This window comes from Mytilus galloprovincialis, chromosome 12 (genome assembly GCF_965363235.1).
Source record: "Mytilus galloprovincialis chromosome 12, xbMytGall1.hap1.1, whole genome shotgun sequence".
NCBI classification, from domain to species: Eukaryota; Metazoa; Mollusca; class Bivalvia; order Mytilida; family Mytilidae; genus Mytilus; species Mytilus galloprovincialis.
Window position 1 is genome coordinate 79540875 of NC_134849.1, and position 22720 is coordinate 79563594.

Sequence of the window (22720 nt, forward strand, 5' to 3'; positions counted from 1 at the left end):
GGTAGAAACATTTAAGTGTTTTGAAATAATAAATTTATAATTCTGACCATATCAATGATGATTCATGGGAAGACAGAATTTTGACAATTGGCATTTGATACCTCGTAAAGAAAACATCCACCTACAATGTCATCGACTCAGAATTTGCAAATACATCAATTATAGATACCAGGATTTGAATAGTGTTCGACAGATGTGCGTGTCATAATATATATTATATCGGTTATTAGAAAGAAATATATAAATATACATAAATCTAACGGGGGAGATAATGTAAGATTGACGAAAGTAATAAAGTCCAATTATATAATCATACCCGTATGTTATACATCACGTGTCGACAATCGTTTTAGTCCTTCTAACTTCGTATGATCATTATCAACAAAATGTGGTTATGTAAACAAGACTTATTAAGCTTATAAGGTAAGTTAAAAGACTTTTGTAGAATACATGAGACTTGTCGCAAATATAGCAAACTATTTTGTCCCACTTTATTGATAAGTGAACAATTGTACCTAGTCAACGAATATCGATGGGCGTATTTCATGATGTCACCATCAATTTTGGGGATACATAGACATTTTGTGTAATCGAAGACTTATTGTGCCTATTAATTAATAACACTTTAAGGAATGATTCGTAATAAATGCATAAAGTGCACATGCAAATATCTAGTTTTAAAACAATACATAATACACGAACGAACCCACACACAAACACACTAGTACCGGGAATCGAACTTAGACGTTTTTATGCTTTTGTACTGCAATGGCAATCGGACCAGCAGGAAAAATACGATAGCAACAATTGTGTAATGTTCGCAATTGGGAACACAGATCCAGTTTATCTACGTTAGTATTGAATGGTAACAGGTTTTGTTATCGTATATATTGATACACGTGCTTAACTGTGCACACAATTTCTTATATCAGGAAATATTAAAAGGCATAACAGAACCTCGGTATAAAACTTTTAGATGTATCTATAAACTTTTTCCTTCATTTTGATGTGCATTTTTTTGTGTTCCTACAGCAATTTATGAGAGGTTCCCGTCATGAAATGGTTGTTATGAACTGTATTGGTATTCGATAGAGCGGCAATACACATCTGTAGAAAAGTAAGTGATTAACACTGTGTAACTTATTAGTCAAGTACAATTCAGGTGCTTGTTTATTTTATCATCTTGAGAAATTTTGAAAAAAATGTAAATACCTTCTCATGAACTCTTATAACGACTGCTAGTGATGTTCGATACTTAGGGAGGAGGTCAATAGTCCTTTGAAGAATGTTTTTCAAAGAACATGACAAACGTGAAATAATTTGTATGACTAAAGCTGTTATAAGCGCGTTTAACTAATCAGAAATTAATATTGATTATACATATATGATACAGGTCGTTTATCAGTTGAACAAATTGTTGAACTTTACACTCAGTCATGATTTAAAAATCAGATGATCTTATTATAATGATATAACAGTCAAATCTGATTTTTTCTCAGATAAATTATATGACGAAATATGACTAAATACAACACCAGTATCTCAGTTTAGGACTGATTGTGTACTTAAAGTGTAATCGTAGATCACCGGAATATATAATGACTGAATTATTCGGGTTAAACATTTACAGGTAAATGAAACAAAATTTAAAAAACACCATACAAGACTAAACAAAGGGAAGAGGCTCCTGACTTGGGGCAGGCGCAAAAATGAATCAATAGTAATACCAAAATATGCAATCTTTAATGACTTGACAGCAGTATCGTCAATATATCCCTTCTGAATTGGTCTGTTTAAAGGTTTGGTTAGCTATTAAGGTGAATGACGACATGTTTGTGCTTTGTATACAATATTGGATGTGTGAAATACCAGAACGTATAAGATGTCTGCATGTTGATTTATATTTACGAATAATGTCCTTGTACCGATGATATCATTTAGTAAATATTTGACTAGTTTGTGATATCGAAAATCATGGTGTTATAATTTTTCAGTAGTACGGTGATTTCTTTCAGTAAACTTAAATACGTCGTTACAAACACGAGATAATCGAACAAGTTGAGATACATCAACACAATAAGATGGTGACAAGGGAACGTCACCATCTAAAAATGGATAAGTTACAATAGAAAATGAACATCATCTCTTTGTCGTTAATTTTGGTATTAAGCGTCCTGTTAAAGATATAGATATCAAGATCCAGGAAAGGAAGTTTTCACTGTTAGTATTAGCATTTAAAATGAAGTCATATTTATTGAGAGCCATATATCGTCCAAGTATCTAAATTTTTTGATCGGATGTTGCGTCGATGGCTGAATTTAGTCATCAATTGTAAATCATAACAATACAGTTAATCCCTATTGGAATTCTGATAACTTGACGGAATTAGGAATCTCCCTAGCAAACAATAATTATATCTAGTAAAAATTCAAGGGCAGTTATAGTATCAAAACAGGTCCAGTGACATATAGTTCTTTTGTTTGTTGTTACTAGAAAATGACATTAAAGAGTTTGAACATATATATTCGCATTCTGAATTTTTAAATGCCTATTTAAGTAGGTGTGTGACTTTTTTTTATTAACGAGATTATCAGGCAAAGAAGTATATAGTGTAGAAAATCAAAATTGTGAACAGATTTGAAATCAGCAATATAAGCATGCAATGTATCAAGTACTTCCAACGAATGTTTAACACTCCAAAAGTATTTTATTCCACTATTTTCAAAGGCCTTATTTGAACAATTTATTATCAGGTTTTGGATTGTACCAAGCGTACTAGTAAGTAGAATAGACAGTTTAGTAGTGGAACAATTGACTGAAGACGAAATAAATCTCTACTTGTAAGATGTTATGTGCAGCTTCGGAAGCCAGTACATAGTTTGAACTTTCATTGCATTTGGTTCTGCCTGTAAAGAGGTAGCTAAAAGCTTGTTTGTTATAAATGTCATTTTCCGAAAATGGATTCAGTTAGAATGTTGGTGAATTGGTGATTTCCTTTTACAGAACCTCAATGTAAAATTCACGTCATACAATAATGGTATTATAAGTAGCCTTATAAGCCGAGACAAAAAAAAAACAATTCCTTGGCGAGTTCCTTTAGATTATTATTGATACGAGAAATACGACTATTATGGTTGTTGTTGGGAATAAAATGATCTTTGAAATGATTAAAACGAATATCAACTATGTTCATCACTGAATTCGGTAAAAAAAAATCTAAGGATTTTTTGTCATCTTTTTCTCGTTTTATCCATTTCGAGCTGTAAATATGGAGTGAGTCGTGGATCATGTTACGACACTCATTCCCCTAAATAAGTGACGGGGAACGATATTTAGGTCCTTTATTGAGGAACGATTTCAACTGTCGGTCATGAACGATGTTAAGGTCTCCTGTAATAACATGGGAACTGGGAAGATAAATGTATAATTTATAAACTATGATCTGTATTTAATACCCTGAATATTAAGTATGATTTTAACGAGACATGTGGGGTATACATCCATTTGATAACAACCCAACGACACAAAAACAACTAAACGTTATGTAAAATTATGTCAACATATGTATATATATATCGTTTGTGTATTGATCTAACCTGCTCCTAATTAACTTGATTCTTCTTCGTAGAGTTCAATATATACTTCTGGTTGCTTAATTTTAATAATCATTAAATGGCGAGCATTCTTTTGACACCGTATTACTGATTATACTTTTACTGTTACACATAGTAATTGTCTTGATTATTTTTTTTCATGTACAAAGTCAAGTACCCATATTCTCAAGTAAAGAGATTTTATTTTTATTTACGAAAATTTCGTTGTATGTTCTGTCATTTTCGATTGAAGTTTTTGATTTTCCACCGATTGATATAAATGGGGATTGTTGAGATCTGTAAAAAAATAGTCTTGTATAGAACAGCCAGTCCAAGGTCAGGAACCGTGCCAAAAATCTATGTGGTGCTGTTTGTTGGTTATGTCTAAAAAAAAATATACATAATTTCTGTTGAATTTATTAACACATTTTGATTATTTTTGTAGACCGCATGCATGACTTCAAGATATTATATTTATTTTGTTTTGCCACATCGCGAGCTCACTGACATAAACCTCTTCTCCACGAGTTTGATAATAGTTATAAATTAAAACAGTTAAAAGTATACACGACTTAAAAGTAGAAAGCAAACATGTTTAAATGATATAAAAAAAAGTTATTGGCCGGACATAGTTATACAAATAACCAAGCAGAAGAAAAAAACACAAAACGTTAACCCAAAACCACTCCATTGTCCTAAATATGAATGATATATTTGCCATTGGACTTTTATCAAGTATCAATCAATCAACTAAATCACTTCAAGTTGAAGAATATTGAAGTAACATTATTTTCGTTAGCGGTAACCATCGTGAACGTTCAAAGATATTCGTTGAGTTTGCTTATAGTGAGCTGTTGATTCGAAAGAAAAACACTGGAGTAGAAACTCATTAGATACAGCCTAAAATTTGTATGGCGAATTTCCATTGACATAAGCTTTGAAAATTTGACAAGCAGTGGTAACATACATGCTTCTACCATACTGATCGACTTTGAATAGTCAAAACGCACAATGACCAGTACAATAATTCACAACGAACAGTACTAATCAAACAAACTAAAGACAACGAACCGTACAGTGATAACAGTCTTTAAACATATGCAAATGAAATATAACAACAGGTTTGTCGTTGTGAGTATTTTGAATAAGCAGGTGTATGAATTACTTGTAAACATCCTAAAATAAAAACTCGGTGTAATACAAACTTCATTAACTAAAAAGACAAAACTATATTTGTTGTTTAAAATACATAATTGGTGTCCGTATAACATGTATTATACAAGTGACATAACATTATTAATATACACGTTCCATTAAACATCCTTACAAAATGCAAACCGTAAGAGTGTATGCATATTCGTTACTGTATAAATATTAAAATAAAATAAGTAGAAGTGGTATGATTGCATATGAGACAACTATCCCCCAAAGTTCAAAAGAAGTGGATGTAAGCAGTTATAGGCAACCGTACGGCCTTCAAAAAAGTGTGTGCACCACATTTTAAAGGTTATTTCGAGTAGACAGAACATTTATTACAGTCATTCCTTATAATTCAAATCTAAATTCCATTTGTATCATGCCCTCATAAATTATACGAGACGAACATTACACGTATTATGCTAAAAACTAGCTTTAGAATAATTGCGTTTATTTACGATATGCAAAGACTATATGAGAAGGCCACTTAACACTATATTCACTAGATAAAGAAAATTGACGCCAGTATATGCTCCGAAACATATAGATGAACCAAAATTAAAAAATATGCAAGACGAACAAAGGCTAGAGGTTCCTGACTTAGGACAGACGCAAAAATGCGGCGGGGTTAAACAGGTTTTATGAGGGCTCAACCTCCCCCTTTACCTCTAGCCAATGTAGACATATATAACTTAAACGTCCACAACTTTGAGTGTCACTGCCAAAGAATAAATTTTGGGCTCCCTAACAAATATTTCCTCTGCAGCTGCCCCCAAAGAGTCCACTCTGAACTAAATCTGCAGAAGGGGTCTTTAACATATGTACTATAGTTTAGCTGCAATCTCCCTTTACGTTTAATATGACGGTACTGACTATGAAATTTAATAATAATTAAACTACAAGCCATCTACTGTATTTCAAAAGGCTATCGGTTTCTTCAGAAAATAACAATACTTTGCGTAGTGATTATGTAAGCAATCTATTCATTTTTTTTTACACAAGACTCCGATAAAGTCCAAATAACAAAAAGAATCAACAATACTGTATACAATGCTATAAGCAATCGTCATTAAAAAATGTTAAAGAGGTACACCAAAAATAAAAATAGTTATCCCCGTTTTCGTAAATCGCAACTCGACTTTCGTCACTCGCAACTCGACTTTTGTAACTCGCAACTCGACACTCGAGAAGAAGTGAATCTCGAAGTAAAAGTATGGTGTGCTTGGCCAAATTCAAAACCACTATAACCAAAGTCAAAGCAATAAAGTTTTCAGAAAAAAACAACACGCTTGACTTTCTAAACATCTGCCATTTTTTAATGTTTGGGAGCACGATAAGTGTAACAATGCAGTTGAGAATATCAGTGTTTATATATTAAGCTTAGGTTTCTGAACTTTTTTTAACTTAAAAAAATAGGACAGAAATGACTTAATAGATTAACACTGATGCACATGTCCATAGTATGGAACGCCAACAGTGTCTTGTTATGACCATTTTCATTAAACGATGTGCATTTACCTTTATATGATGTGCACTTGTCATTATATGATGTGCACTTGTCATTATATGATGTGCACTTGTCATTATATGATGTGCATTTACCTCTATATGATGTGCACGTGTCATTATATACATGACGTTCAAACACCTTTATATATGATGTGCAAATATTTTCATAGTATGTGCAAGTATCCTTACTGTGGATTCATTTATTTTCGTGGGTACCAATTTTCGTGGATTAAGAAACAAGGGAAGACATTATATTTGTCAATATCTTTAAACCTAGCGTTAGTGTTTTTTCTATAAGAAGTTAATACATGAATTTCCAGTATGTTCATTTTTGTAAATTTTGCCTTGCTGATCATTTTAGCTGTTCAAGTTTCTCTTTATATATTACTTTCTCAAGATAGTCAGACACAAAAAATGGGCAACAATCAGACTTTGGTAGAGTAATGGCTCATATAAAGGACCGGTCATTTGTAACCCAAAAAGGGAGAAATAAAGGGGGCCTTTAATTTTATTATTTTTTAGAATGGAAAGGTGGTATTCAATTATTAATAGTTTTGCCACCGTATAATGTTATGGCGATATCTTCGTCATCCAGCATATCCGTAGACATCAATTGTTACGCAGCTAAATCCTTAGTTTCAACAATTTCTTCTAGCAGAGTATTTTTCATCTGAAGCTAATATTGAATGAAGGTGGTGTGGAAAATATCAATAAGACCATAACCGGCATATACAAATTAAGTTCCCTGAAGGCGCAAACAACTTCCACGCTTGAAATTCTAGATCAACTACTGACGCGATATTTTAAACTTATAATGCAATAGAAACTTAATGCGTTGGTTTTTTTGTTGTTATTACAAACAAAAGTATTGGAAATGTGTGTGGATGTGTGTGTGTGTGATTGTTCGGTGGTGGCCTTTTTTTGGGGCGGGGGGGTTGAAATACTTATGTCTTTGGAAAGGGGGGTCTTGATTATTTTTCCTTCTTCAAGGTGTAGACTTGAAAAAAATAAGAGAAATTCCAATGTTTCTTCCCACCTCCTAATTATAAATTTCGATTTTAACAGCAGTAACTTTTCCTCTATCGTATTGTGTTAACATTTATTAAGGACTCCCCATTTTGTAAACGTTTTCACAGTAGGCAACTTGAACAACACGTCCCCACCCCTAAATAAAGGAAATGACCATAACTATAAATTATTTATTTTCAAATCTGTTCTTGTCTATACTATTTTGCAAGGAAAGGTTTTTCTATAGATAAGTTATCAAGATTACTATGAAATTACTATAGAGTATATTCAGACGCATTGCAATCAATTGAAGTTTCCAGGATAAACGCAAAGTGTAAAAAGCTGCTGCAGTAAATCTTCACTTTTTTTAATTTGAAACACAACTCTCTATCTGTAAGAGACCAACAGGTCTCAGTAAACAATAAAATAATGCAGTTTTTCATGTTCATTTAGACATCAATCTAAATGAATTATAGAAATTATATGTTCAAGCTTTGCTTACGCCGATCGGAAGACGCTCCATTCTATTTTCTGTTTTTAAGACCATTTGGGATTCTCTGGTTTTGTCGGATTGATCCGCACCTTCAAAAATATGAAGGCTGAAATTTCATTGGCTGATGTTATATTTACCAGAACAGAAAGTAAAATGAACCGTCAGATCCTTGTAACCAAAGCTTAGACAGATGATCTGTACATTTGTATCTTAATCAGATTGGTTATGTACCGACTCTTCATTTATTGTGCGTAGGAGCACTTGTATTTCCGTGTGCTCATGACAAACAAATACTTCGACTTTAATAGAAAATAACATGTTTTTTTTTTTAATTTCATTATTGTTTTATTTTTTCCCTCATTTTAAATGGACACAAACTATTTCGCTTCCCTTCTGAAATAGATAAAATCTCTCTCAAGAAATTTGGAATCAAACATTTACAAAAAAAAAAACATTCCGCCCAATGACAAAAAAAAATAGTTGGTACGTTAGCCCTGTTTTTACTTGAGACTGGAGGTGTATATGTGAGCGGCTTCCCACGAAACCTTTTATATTACGGGTTACTGTCTATTGACAGTCCTTTCGTGGTACAATGGTTGGCTCGAGTGCAGGAGGTCGTGGTTTCGAACTTTGGCCGGAAAAAAAACCAAAGACTTTCAAATTGATATTTGCTGCTTCCCTGCTAAGCACGCTACATTAAAGAGTAAGCCAAAGGTTGCTCGGCTCGGGATCAGAATAATGAGTCCGGTCAAGGTGACATGTCTTCCTTCGGACTGTTACCCTGAGAACTAGCATATTAAAAATCCGGCTCAGGGTGTCGGTCTAGTAACAAGAGGCTCTCAAGAGCCTGAATCGCTCACCTGAATTTTTTTGGTTTAATCTCTCATCAATAATTATTTTGGCTTTTCAATTTATTTAAATGTTCTTTAAACCGTCCTATTTTCTTCAAAAGCAAAAAAAAAATCATTTTCTCCTATGTTCTATTTTAGCCATAGGAGCTATGTTTCTTGACATACAAGGAAATGAAATATAAAATTTATACTAGATACTCTGAAACTCATTTAGCCTAAGTTTGGCTGAAATTGATACAGCAGTTTCAAAGGAGAAGATTTTTTAAAGTAGGTCAACATGATGAACAAACTGTGAAAAAAGTATATAAAGGGCAATAACTCCGTAAGAGGTTAATTGACAATTTTGGTCAAATTGACTTATTTGTAGATCTTACTTTGCTTAACATTTTTGCTATTAACAGTTTTATTGTATCTATAATAATATTCAAGATAATGACCAAAAACTGCAAAATTTCCTTAAAATTACCAATTAAGTGGCAGCAACCCAACAATGGTTTGTTTGATTCATCTGAAAATTTCAGGGCTGATAGATCTTGATCTATTGAACATTTTTACCTCATGTCAGATTTGCTCTAAATGCTTTCGTTTTTGAGATATAAGCCAAAAACTGCATTTGACCCCTATGTTCTATTTTAATTAACGGCGGCCATGTTTTTTGACGGATCAAAAATCGAAGCGCACACTTTGTGCAGGATATACTAAGGAACAATCATGCGAAGTTTCATTCAAATCCATTCAGTAGTTTCAGAGGAGAAGATGTTTGAAAAATTGTTAACGACGACAGACGACGACGACGACGACGACGGACGCCAAGTGATGAGAAAAGCTCACATGGCCTTTTAGGCCAGGTGAGCTAAAAAGCAGGGTTAATATTCGTATCACATTAACATGTTCTCGTACAAATATGTATGGAACGCCATGACTGCCTTATGTTCATGATCAGCATTATATGCAGTGGTCACAACATTATAAGCAGTGGTCACACCATTATATGCAGTGGTCACATCATCATATGCAGTGCTCACAACATTGTATGCAGTGCTCACATCATTATATGCAATGTTCACAACAATATATGCAGTGCTCACATTATTATACGCAATAGTCCCAACAATATGTGCAGTTGCCGGGACATTACATGCAGTGGTCACAACATTACATGCAGTGGTCACAACATTATATGCAGTGGTCACATCATCATATGCAGTGCTCACAATATCATACGCAATAGTCCCACCAATATGTGCAGTTGCCGGGACATTACATGCAGTGGTCACAACATTACATGCAGTGGTCACAACATTACATGCAGTGGTCACAACATTACATGCAGTGGTCACAACATTACATGCAGTGGTCACAACATTATATGCAGTGGTCACATCATCATATGCAGTGCTCACAATATCATACGCAATAGTCCCAACAATATGTGCAGTTGCCGGGACATTACATGCAGTGGTCACAACATTATATGCAGTGGTCACAACATTATATGCAGTGGTCACAACATTTATACGTTTTTTGTTGATGAAGTTGATGATCAGTGATGGTGATGATGATGCTTGATGTATGTGATGGTGGTGGTTCAGATTCAGTTAACTTCGGATTTTTTTTAGCAGAAATTACCGAATCCAGTCATAATTGGTAATGCCCAGCAAACAAATTAGAACAGTTAAAAAAGTCATGTTATCATTAAGGCAATATACAATATTTAAAACTCTGATTGAAATAAGAAAATTAAGAAGTATGATAAATTTACCACAAAATTTTCCGCACCAAGGCATTTTTTTCTTATTTTGATCTCATTTTGATGATAACTTTCATCATATTCAAAACTTATTATGTATATGTTACAGGGAATTTGTAAAATCACTAACAGTTTCAGTGGTTTTGTAAAATCCCTAAAATTGTTAGAGATTTTACAAAATCACTGAAAATAGAGCTATGGATTTTGTAAAATCCCTGATTACAAGTTTAACTTGCTATTAGAAATGTGTTTTTCTTAATATAAAAATAGATTAATAATTTGAAATGCATTTGTTTAGTAAATACTATGAGCTAAAACTAGTGTATATTGATAATGGCTTAAAGGCATATAGACAGATATTTAGACCACAATTTACTTATTTTTGCATGACAAGTTTTATTGATGCTTCTACTATTACATAATTGTCCTGCTTTTCTACAGGCACACCTGTTTTGTTCACATCTGTTCTTTCCAGAACATCCACATTTAAAAAATCCTTGTCCATCACAAATAGAAGAGAGTTTAACAGCTTGTCAAAAAATGTAAAAATTTCCATTGAAACAGCTGATGGACTCAAAAACAAGAAATCAGTGGGTTTAAACTTGTTTCTTGTGTATAACCCTAACAGAATATTATGCCTGGTAGCAAGACGATAGCCTTTCTCTGACTTTCCTTGGACAATAGCCATTATATTTCGGGGATAACCTTTTCCACGATCAACGACTGGGATAGGAATAACAACATTACATCCAATGTCTACTTCTTCTAAAACTCTATTAGACCGACTTAACATACAATTGGCTTGTTTTACCATTGACTCGGAAGCATTTGCACGTTCTTTTTCAATGACTGTTTCTGTATCACACAGAGAGCAAATTACTTTTAACAGAAAGTCTTCTGTTATGATAGATTTTCCACATAAAACATGTACAGTTTTGTTACCAGAAGCACAAGAAGTTGCATTCAATGCAGTTGCTTCACATACAACACACAGGTCAGTTTTTGGTTCAGTAGGTTGTGGCTCAGAAATCTCCATTTGTTCATCATTAGTTGTGCATATGTTTTCGTCATCAGTATTTATATCAAGCGCCATGTTTGCTAAATCTGACAAATGTTCTTCGCTGTCAATTTTAGCTATAAATTTATCAGGGAGTGAAGATGATGTTAGCCCAACTCTTGCGTCTACCCCAAACATAGCTTTGTAGGGAGCTCTGTTTATGTCTGAATAATGACTTCTGTTTTTCTCAAATTGTACAAATTTGACACCGACAGGCCAGTCTTTACAAAGGTTATCTCGCATCCATGTGATAACCATATCCTTGACATCAGCATTACCTCGCTCAATGCTGCCCTGTGTCGAATTTTACCATGAATAATTTTACATTCTGGCCATAAGTTTTTAAGCTCACTTATGATGTTTGCAGTTATTCGGCACCATTATCACTTTAAAGGATGTTTGGAGCACCAAAAATAAGAAAGATATCAAGTATTTGTATTGCTACTTCATATGCACGCTTTGGTGTAAGTGGGTGTAAAATTACAAATTTTGTTAAATGATCTTGGTATACAATTAAAAATCTATAACCGTTGTATTTGAATAATTGCATGTCTATCAAATCAACCTGTCCTCGGGAATTCAACTCTTGCTTATCATAGGCTTAACGACAATGCCTTTACTAGCAGTTCTACGTTTTTTAAGTTGGCATTCCTCGCACAGTTCCTTGTAAAGTTCTAAAGCTTCAAATCAAACATTTGCGTACTTTCCCATTTTGTCCCTACCACCATGACCTATTGATATGTAAATTTTCTGCACTATGCTGTACATGTCTTCAAGACATACATAATATTTTACATTTTCATCTGATGAATACCGTTTTTAACGATTTTTTTCACATCTCCACATTGAAGAACTTCATACCTACATTAAACAAATATTTACTTTACTTTTATTTGGATTGAAAGAGATGAGAAAGTTTAGAAATTTATTTAAACTTTTATCACTTTGTGATAGGTTACATGTATTTGAGATATGACCAAAGTAAATAAAACGTTGACATGCAAATCCGTATTCTTACCTTTATTCTCTGTTGTCTTTTTTATTTTCATTTTGTGAATATAAACGTTTTTATATTTGATTTTTATATTATTTTTAAAAAAATGAAATAATTACGTTTTTTATAGTAATTACAGAAAAAAACTATAATAAACAGTAACTTACTTTTTTTTAAACCAGGGAGTAATAAGAGCTTGTTTTGTCTTCTTTCTGTGGCTCTTTGACAATAAGTTTTAAAATTTCATCATATTTTTCCCTGTTCCATATGTTGCACTTTAATTTTCCCTCAATCATTTGGAGTAACTTCTGTGTGTATGTTTGCTTTTGATTTAAAGACATCTGTGCCAGAGCAATTTTTCTACAGTATGTTAGTTGTTAAGTGCATGAATACTTCTCACTTAGATTAACCTTAAACTTATTGAGTGTTACTGCTGTAGGCTTTTTTCACAGAAATTTTTCAATCAATAAGAATGAATTTATTTTTACAAATTCCCTGAAAACAATCAGTGAAAAAAGATCTTAATTATTTCAGGGATTTTGTAAACTCATTGGTCAAAATCAGGGATTTTACAAAATCACTGGTCAAAATCAGGGATTTTACAAAATCACTGGTCAAAATCAGGGATTTTATAAAATCACTGGTCAAAATCAGGGATATTATAAAATCACAAAATAGTTCAGTGATTTTACAAATTCCCTGAAATTTCAGTGATTTTACAAAATCCCTGATTTTACAAATTCCCTGTAACATATATACTTTAAGTATCTAAAAACATATATATTTATACATATATGTTATTGTGCATTTCTGATCATTTAACTCTAAATAAACATCATCAGATTACTCGGGACTGAAATTTAGACATATCATTACCCAGTATTTTTCAAGGAGAACAAAATATCTGTCAGGAGTAAACCGTTCATTGCATTTTGGATTTTTTTTTATTTATGTTGGTCAGCGATGTTATTCGAAATATAGTTTTACTTAAACATATACGAGTTTTAATCTTATTTGAAAAAGGCATGGCACAGCAATTTTTAGTGCAAAATAACTATTATCTGAATTGTATCCTATTAAGTATATAATTCGGACTATGCTATACATAAAAGTCCAATAAGTTTCGACAATTTTTCAATTTTACTCCGTGATTGATCCATATACAGTAGAAATAAGCCCCACAGAAGCTCTATTCTTACGGTATGAAATTAAAAGATAACTGGTCATCCAATAAAATCGAAAACAATACATTTGTAGTATTCCTTATAAACTAAGACATTTCTCTGTTTATGATACGTTATTTCTGAAATGACCAAACGCTTAGCTACTGTGTGTAGCAAAAAAAAATAATAAAAGAGGAATGTGCAACCCATCATTAATTATTGTAATGGATCAGTATTATGAGGGTCCGTGTAACACTTATCAATTCAAAGTTTTAAAAAGTTTTGAAACTTTAGATTTTTAAATTTTAACCAATTTATTAAAATATTAAAATTCTAAATATCGTTCATAAATTTGATAAAATAAAATAAAATTGAGAATGGAAATGGGGAATGTGTCAAAGAGACAACAACCCGACCAAATAAAAAAACAACAGCAGTCGGTCACCAACAGGTCTTCAATGTAGCGAGAAATTCCCGCACCCGGAGGCGTCCTTCAGCTGGCCCCTAAACAAATATATACTAGTTCAGTGATAATGAACGCCATACTAATTTCCAAATTGTACACAAGAAACTAAAATTAAAATAATACAAGACTAACAAAGGCCAGAGGCTCCTGACTTATGACAGGCGCAAAAATGCGGCGGGGTTAAACATGTTTGTGAGATCTCAATCCTCCCCCTATACCTCTAACCAATGTAGAAAAGTAAACGCATAACAATACGCACATTAAAATTCAGTTCAAGAGAAGTCCGAGTCTGATGTCAGAAGAAGTTTAGGAATTTGATCAAACTTTTAAAATACTAAACCTAACGTGCAATTTTGATTATTTCACTTTTTGAAAGTTTGATTTTTTAAATTTTTGATTAAAATATCAAAAATAGAAAAGGGGAGAAAAGAGGGGTACCTGTAAACACTGATGTAAACACGGCTCTGATAACAATCATTCTTAGTTATAAATAGATAGCACGAATATATACATGTATCAAATCATTTTTAATTACAAAATAAATAATGGAAAGAAGAAGCCTTTTTTTTTTATATAAAACATATTAGACATCACATGGGATAACAGTATCCTGAAATTTTAAGGTTGTGCATCTATCAAAAAAAAAAATTTAAACCTATTTAAACCGGAATTAAATAAGTTGATTTAAATCTCTCATATAAGGTTAGCGTTTGAGATAAATAATTAAGAGCTATTTAGTGTTCCCAGTGCCCAACATTTAGAAGTAACAGTGAAAACTGACCAACTCGCAGTAAACCAAATAGTATTATTCGCCTTTTTGACGTTCCTGATGAAGGTAGATCCAGAAAAAGCGCATCGGTCGCATGCAACTTTAAACGTTTTGTTTTCTTTTTTATCGATTGTATGACGATAATATATTGCCTGTTTTGATTTATTTCAGTTCCAAGAAATAACACAGAAGGAATACTTAATGTATAGCGTCGCAATGAACGTTGTGCTAGGCGCGCTTCAGCTGGCCCCTAGACAAAAAAGTGTACAGGTTCAGTGATTATAGATGTCATACTAAACTTCGAAATATAACAATGAACTAAAATTAAAATCATACAAGACTTAAAAGGACAGAGGCTCCTGAATAGGGACAGGCGCACAAATGCGACGGGGTTAAACATGTTTCGTGAGATCACAACCCTCCTCTATACCTCTAGCCAATAAAGAATGAAAAACACACAGTAATACGAACAGTAAAACGCACTTGGAAAGAAATGCAAGTCCTATTTCAAAATAGGAAACAAACGAAACTAGTCAAAATGACAATGATAATTAAAAACCAATTGTTCAGAGAACCATTGATGGTCTTTCCACCAGTAAGGATCTTTTTTATATGAAAATATTAAAATTCGATTTTAAATGTCAATTTTAGCGTCAAATGACAGCTTATTGAACGCTGATTCCAAAAATGTATGGTTTCTATACAAAAAGATATAAATAAGGAGATCATTTTTTACTTCCGGTTTAAAAGATGTTACTTTCGGTATGTTTTGATAGTTTACTTGACACTGATTCCAAAAATAGATGATTCTATATACTTTTACAATAAATTAGTACAAAAAATGGCTACTTCCGGTTTACAAAAGATCACTTCCGGTTGGATTTTTCAAGGTCACATTGCTTGCAATCTTTTGCCAAAAGTCCCATGGCTTTTCATGTATATTTAAGAGGAAAAAGCAAAGGTCAAAATCTAGAACGTTAAATTTACCTATGACCTTGAGCTCAATTTCAATGTCATCAACCAAGGACCTCAATTCAAAAGATTCTAGGCCTCTACTTTATATTGTTAATGAGTTATATTACCATTCAACTAATATTAGATATAAAAGGGGGCAAAACTCGCATTAAATGTTACGTACCCTTTTAAGTAAAATTTACATGTTACGACATGTCGCAACTAACAATTGTCTGAAAATATTTTGTCGATATCTTGTATGATTTCTGAAAATAAGAGATAACAAGCCAAAATCAAAAATTTGAACATGACCTTGACCTATGACCTTGACCTCATTTTCATACTTTTTTACCAAGGGCCTCAAATCAAAAGACCCTATGCCTCTATCACTTATGGTTTTCCAGTTGCAAATTTATTTCATTTATTTCAAGAGGAGGAGATCTGATAACAAGAAAACCAGTGTTTTGGGAGATAACTCTTACAAAGAAAAGTGTTCGGTTAAACAGGGTCAGTTTCAAATGCGTAAAGACTGTATGATATCATATACAAAAAAACTAAGCGACATCTTTTGAAACATTTTTACACCGCCAGAGAAAAATTAGGCGGAAGAAAAAAAAAATAATAAAAAAAAAAATAATCAGAACAAATCCACCAGGAAAGGTGGAAAGACCTAATAAATTAACAAAGAACTACTATATATAAAGCTAGCAGTTACTGCCATACGCCAGCTCCAGACCTCAATTCATGAAACTGATTGCAAGGTTATGTCTTCATTATGCACACTCTCTCTCTGTTGTATTTATTGCTAATTTATTTCGGAACATTCATGAAATATGCGTCACTGGCAACAACAAATCGATAATTTAAAATAGGTTGTTTACGTACAAATTACGAAGAAATTTAGGATTCAACTCCCTCGGACAAAGTAGCCCTTATAGATGGATTTGGTATGTTTAACTTCACTTTGACCAAACACCTCTTCAATTGTTTTCGGTTCTTATTTTTCTTGACTTTCAATGTCAGTTTTCAGCGTTCCGTTGTTGAATTATTACTTAAAATTCAGCGTTTTACATTGTACTGGTTTTTCGAGAGCAACATTGGTGTACGGCCAAATATGGAAAAATCCATCATGCAGCTGACACTGTGCCTTCTCTTTACACGCCCCTTTCTGACTGGATGTACCTGTGTTCTTTTAGTCGATTGTCGTACGATAATTTAAAAATGTTCAAATGACAAAATGCAAAATGCAAAACGGAACAAAAATATCCCTTATTACATAAAAATCCCTTTCCTTTTATTTACTATTTAAAAACAGTGGTTGATTTCGGACCCATAATGGAGCTACACAAATGTACGTATATGATAACCAGTCCAAACGTTGTCTATAAGGGAGCAACCATTTAACTTTAAAAGTGGGGTGTTGTTGTTTTGCAACAAGCGCGAACAATTTTATTAAGTTTATCGCTGATATCAATTTTAATTTGAGAAGAATTTTCAATTTTCAAAATTCCGACACCTGCAAATAGATAGATGGGCGCTTAATGTAGTACAGCGGCAACTATTACATACATATGAATGCTGAAAATAATGTTTATGGTATATGTTTATATATGATATGAATGGTTTCAACTTTTATAAAACCAGAGCTATAAGTTTGATATAAACGTTTAATTTATTTGGCCTTTGATGACTAATTATCAGTACCACTCCACATAAAAAGCAAGCAAATTAAGTTCATGTACGAAAACCTGCATATTTGTATTTCTTTTTTGTTATTTCGATTGAAAAGTTCAAACAAAAACTATCCATATTTTACTTATACTCTTTGACCTGACAGACAGGAATTAAGATGTCGTAGCAAATTAGCACTTGCTTTGAATCTAACAAATCGTACAAAAGGCTCACAAGAACAATTGCTTTGGATCGACCAAATCGTACAAAAGGCTTACATGAACCCTTGCTTTGGATCTAACAAATCGTACAAAAGGCTCACACAAACCCTTGATTTGGACCAAACCAATCGTAAAATTGGCTTACATGAACCCTTGCTTTGGATCTTACAAATCGTACAAAAGGCTCACAAGAACAATTGCTTTGGATCGAACAAATCGTACAAAAGGCTTACATGAACCCTTGCTTTGGATCTAACAAATCGTACAAAAGGCTCACACAAACCCTTGATTTGGACCAAACCAATCGTAAAATTGGCTTACATGAACCCTTGCTTTGGATCTTACAAATCGTACAAAAGGCTCACACGAACCCTTGCTTTGGATCAAACCAATCGTACAAAAGGCTCACATGAACCCTTGCTTTGGATCTTACAAATCGTACAAAAGGCTCACACGAATCCTTGCTTTGGATCGAACTAATCGTACAAAAGGCTCACACAAACCCTTGCTTTGGGTCGAACCAATCGTACAAAAGACTCACACGAACCCTTACTTTGGATTGAACCAATCGTACAAAAGGCTCACACGACCCCTTGCTTTGGGTCGAACCAGTCATACAAAAGGCTCACACGAACCGTTGCGTAACGAACCTAGGTATCAGTACTCTTTCAAAAGGTAGCGTACATTACTGTCAAAGTTAAACCTATTTAAAGGACCACCTAACAAGAATTAAACATAACTTCCTTATTCATTGGACACGCAAACGTACCATTGATTATAACATTTGAAGGATCCAGTCATGTTGCCTAGATATAAATTATTTTTCTGAATGTGACCTACCGAATTAGACTTATTACCAGATGTGTACTAACATGAGCTACATGACGGATGCCAAATGTGGAGTAGGATCTGTTAATCCTTCCAGGGCACATGAGATCAACCTCAGTTTTTTATGGGGTTGCTCAGTCTTTAGTTTTCTATTTTGTTTTTATGTAAGTTATTATTTGTTTGTTGGTCTTTTCTTTTTTAGCCATGGCGTTGTCAGTTTGTTTTTGGCTTATATATATATATGAGTTTGAATGTCCCTCTGGTATCTTTCGCCTCTCTTTTATTGATTTATTTCCATCTACACTAAAACAACAATTTAGGCACAAATCATTCGTCTTTTTTTTTAGGTATAGTTAAACATTGTTCATTAAAAAAATTATTTAAAAAAGTAAACAACATTGACATGACATAGTATGCGTAGTAAAGACGGAAAATTAGCATCTATCTAGAGTACTATTTGTAGTAGCAGGCGCCTTCCGGAGTGTCATTGAACTTATAGACAGGACATTTTTTTTGCCCTCCTCCTTATTTCAAAATCCCTTATTTTTTGTTTTCTTTTAATTGTAACTATTTTTTGTGTTTTTCTGTGTTGTACTTCCATAAATGAGGGGGGATAGGACCTTTATCGGGACTCCGGGATCGGGTGTTTTTTAATTTCGGGATTTCGGGATTGACCCTTTCGGGATCCGGGAATTCTTTTTTTCGGATTTGGGGACGTCGGGATTTACTTTATTTAAATTCGGGATTTCGGGATTTCGTGTTTTAAGCTCGTGATTTCGGGATCAGGACCCCTCCTATCCCCCCTCATAAATTTTCTACAAACAACGTTTGTTTATGATTTATATTAATATCAATTGCTAGTTTTTTGTCGACAGCGGTCACTAATATTTATTTGTATCAGTATTGCCGATTGACGACCAAATGTCAGATTTTTTCGTCATTTTTTCTATGTGATCTTCATACTGCAAATCGAATAATGTTTTGGAACGCAACATTTTTTGTTTTCTTTCAAGAAAACTGTTTACATGATCACATTTAGTACTAGTACATTGGACAATTCAAGGTCATTTAATCTCATTACGAAATCCCATTACGAAATTGTTTACAGCATTTTTGTTTACCATATAAGACTATGGAGCAGTCGGGGCGAGTCCAGGATTTTTCAAACGAGGGGTCGGCTTTATTTCAGAAAACGGAATCTATCTACTACCGACGAGCGGAAACAGACCTTTACGCTATATAGGAATCTGCGATTGTTGTTCTCTAGACAGCAAAACTTTAAACTGAAAAAAATCCTATCAGAAAATTTTCCGGAAACAAGTCCTGAAACGAGTTGTATATTATGCATAGTAGATAGTTTCCCGCCGCCTGTCAAAGTTTGTTTCCTGAAACGATTGTGAAAGAAATGGTAAGAATAGACGTTTTTGTCAAACATACTCAAAGATATATCAAATATGTTGTGTATACACACAGAGATGTGTTAGAATAAGACGTGCAAGTTGAAATTCTGGTCCCAGCTGGTGCAGTGGTGGTCCTAGTTGGTATCGGGACCGTTCGCCCAAACAGAGACATATATACATGTATATATGTCTCTGGCCCAAACAACAGTAAAAATATACCAAGGACTTGTATAGTAGACTATACAAATCCTTGAATATACACATGTAATACTAAATAGTCATAGTTTTACTTTACAAGCAGTGGTGAATCCACTGACTGCATAAGAGGGGGCCGACTTCCAGTCATGCTCCAGTGATTCCCTAACTAACCAAGTTTTTCCCACAAAAAGGGGGGAGTATGGACCCCATGCCCTCCTCCCAAATCTGCCTCTAAGTTTTAACTAGTATATCTTTGACTCAGGCCCGTAGCCAGGAATTCCCAAAGGGGGGGAAATGGACTTTGGACTTGCAAACTCAACTTTAACAGTCACAATTCAAACAGAACCTTGAGTTTAACAGTGCTTGTATTTGTTTTCAAGATAAGGGTATGTTTGACTACCCAATAGGGTCTTTCACGTGACGGTCTGTACAGAGACAGTTCACAAATTGTACAGGGTATCAATGGCACTGGCTACAATTACCTTGAAACCAAGTGACATATAATACTGTATAGCTATTGTTACGTCGGACATTAACTCTCGTAATGCTAGGCTTGGTTAGTAAGTGATTAATTACAAATGTAACAATACTTAGGTTGTGTTATTGTTATGTTAGATATTAAAATTCAAACCAACTTGATTCTGATTTTTGGGTACCACGATTTCCCGCGAAATACGAGAAAACGTAACATCCCGAAAACAAGATGATATATCCTGAGAAAAGAAATTTTAATGGTGTTTTAGGTGTTTTTTTGCTTCAATTAGTGTTACAGCATACAATGATTAAGGGTTATGGCGTTCATAATTAATAAAAGTACACAGAATCTTCAGAAAATCATTTTTTATGTCTTGTATGCAAATTTCTTGTTGAAAACAATATGGCGGACGTTATATATTGTAAGGTAGATAACTCGACTTGAAAGTAAAGTAATGTAGTACTGTTGGCTCACTGAGGATTTTGTGTTGTAGGATTTCGGCAATTTATTTGTGATCTGGTACATTTGTATTATGATCTAATTGTGATAATATCAAACAAACCATACAATTATTTAAAGTCCAAAATAAGATATATACAAAATTTGCCATCTTTTTTTTTCCTTAAAATTTTTATACATGTGCATTCTCTATTATTTGTTCCCTAAATGTCAACATCTTTCTGTATAATAAACATTGGAAATAGTGTCCATGGTGTACCCTTTATAAAAATCATTTTTTGAAAACATTTCCTTAACTTTGAATAATGAAACATATTGATTATAGAAACATGCACCAGTAAAAACATATAGAATAGGGGAATGGAGCACTTATTTCGTAACTGAATCTTAAAATACACCTTATAAAATCATTGGTGTTATTGTCAATGGTGAGACTATTTTGATAGGAATAAACTTAACGCTTGCCCAGTCGCCCATGGCGACCAGATTTTCAGCTGGGCGAATATATTTTATCATCCTGATCGCCCAGCTGGCGACTGTAAAAAAAATTGAAGTAAATCCCATTTGTACCCTTTCCCCCGCGATATTAAGGAAGACTGTTCCCAATAGGAAACCTGTTTGTCTTTTCAAAGCGATATAGTAATAAAGAGAGTATTTCCGAAAACCAGCGGATTCAATAAAAATGCAATTTCATTTCAAAAATTCGATTTGAATAAAAACGAGTAATATCTCTAAGTAGTATTCTTTCATATTGTCAAAAGTAGTAAACCACTATAAAAAGTAACATTACACCATAAAAAATGTTTTTCTCGGGATATATCATCTTGTTTTCGAAATATTACGTTTTTCGTGGTACCGCTGATTTTTATTTTTTTTGCTGAATTGTCCGATATATTCTCGATAAAAATGACAATAGTTATTTAGTTATTATTGTTTTTATTAGTATTTTTATTATTTTTATTCAACAACAAATAATATTATAATATTGGTCAAATAGTTTTTTTTAAAGTATTTATTGTTTTAATATATGTTCTTCAAGATAACAGTTTAGTTATGCCAAAGGTTAAGAATATAGTTCAATAATTTAATTTTGGATGTAACGTGTCTTCTGATTGGCTGACGTTATTTTGTTATGAGCCCATAGACATGATATATGTTCTTCAAGATAACAGTTTAGTTATGCCAAAGGTTAAGAATATAGTTCAATAATTTAATTTTGGATGTAACGTGTCTTCTGATTGGCTGACGTTATTTTGTTATGAGCCCATAGACATGATATATGTTCTTCAAGATAACAGTTTAGTTATGCCAAAGGTTAAGAATATAGTTAAATAATTTAATTTTGGATGTAACGTGTCTTCTGATTGGCTGACGTTATTTTGTTATGAGCCCATAGACATGATATATGTTCTTCAAGATAACAGTTTAGTTATGCCAAAGGTTAAGAATATAGTTCAATAATTTAATGTTGGATGTAACGTGTCTTCTGATTGGCTGACGTTATTTTGTTATGAGCCCATAGACATGATATATGTTCTTCAAGATAACAGTTTAGTTATGCCAAAGGTTAAGAACATAGTTCAATGGTTCCATGTTTAGAAGAAAAGTATTCAATTATATGAATTTAACTGCAGCATCACTTGTTTGTGATGGCTGTCTTTAAT

The 22720-nt window shown here is 33.2% G+C and overlaps 1 long non-coding RNA gene across 1 annotated transcript in view; it reads left to right on the forward strand.

The window, feature by feature from the left end:
• Positions 1 to 336: 336 nt before the first annotated feature.
• LOC143054957 (uncharacterized) overlaps positions 337 to 22720 on the forward strand; it is a 38782-nt gene continuing 16398 nt past the window's right edge. Inside the window, exons 1-2 of the long non-coding RNA XR_012971896.1 lie at positions 337 to 423; positions 1033 to 1117. This is a non-coding gene — a long non-coding RNA (uncharacterized LOC143054957). The remainder of the gene's footprint in view (positions 424 to 1032; positions 1118 to 22720) is intronic.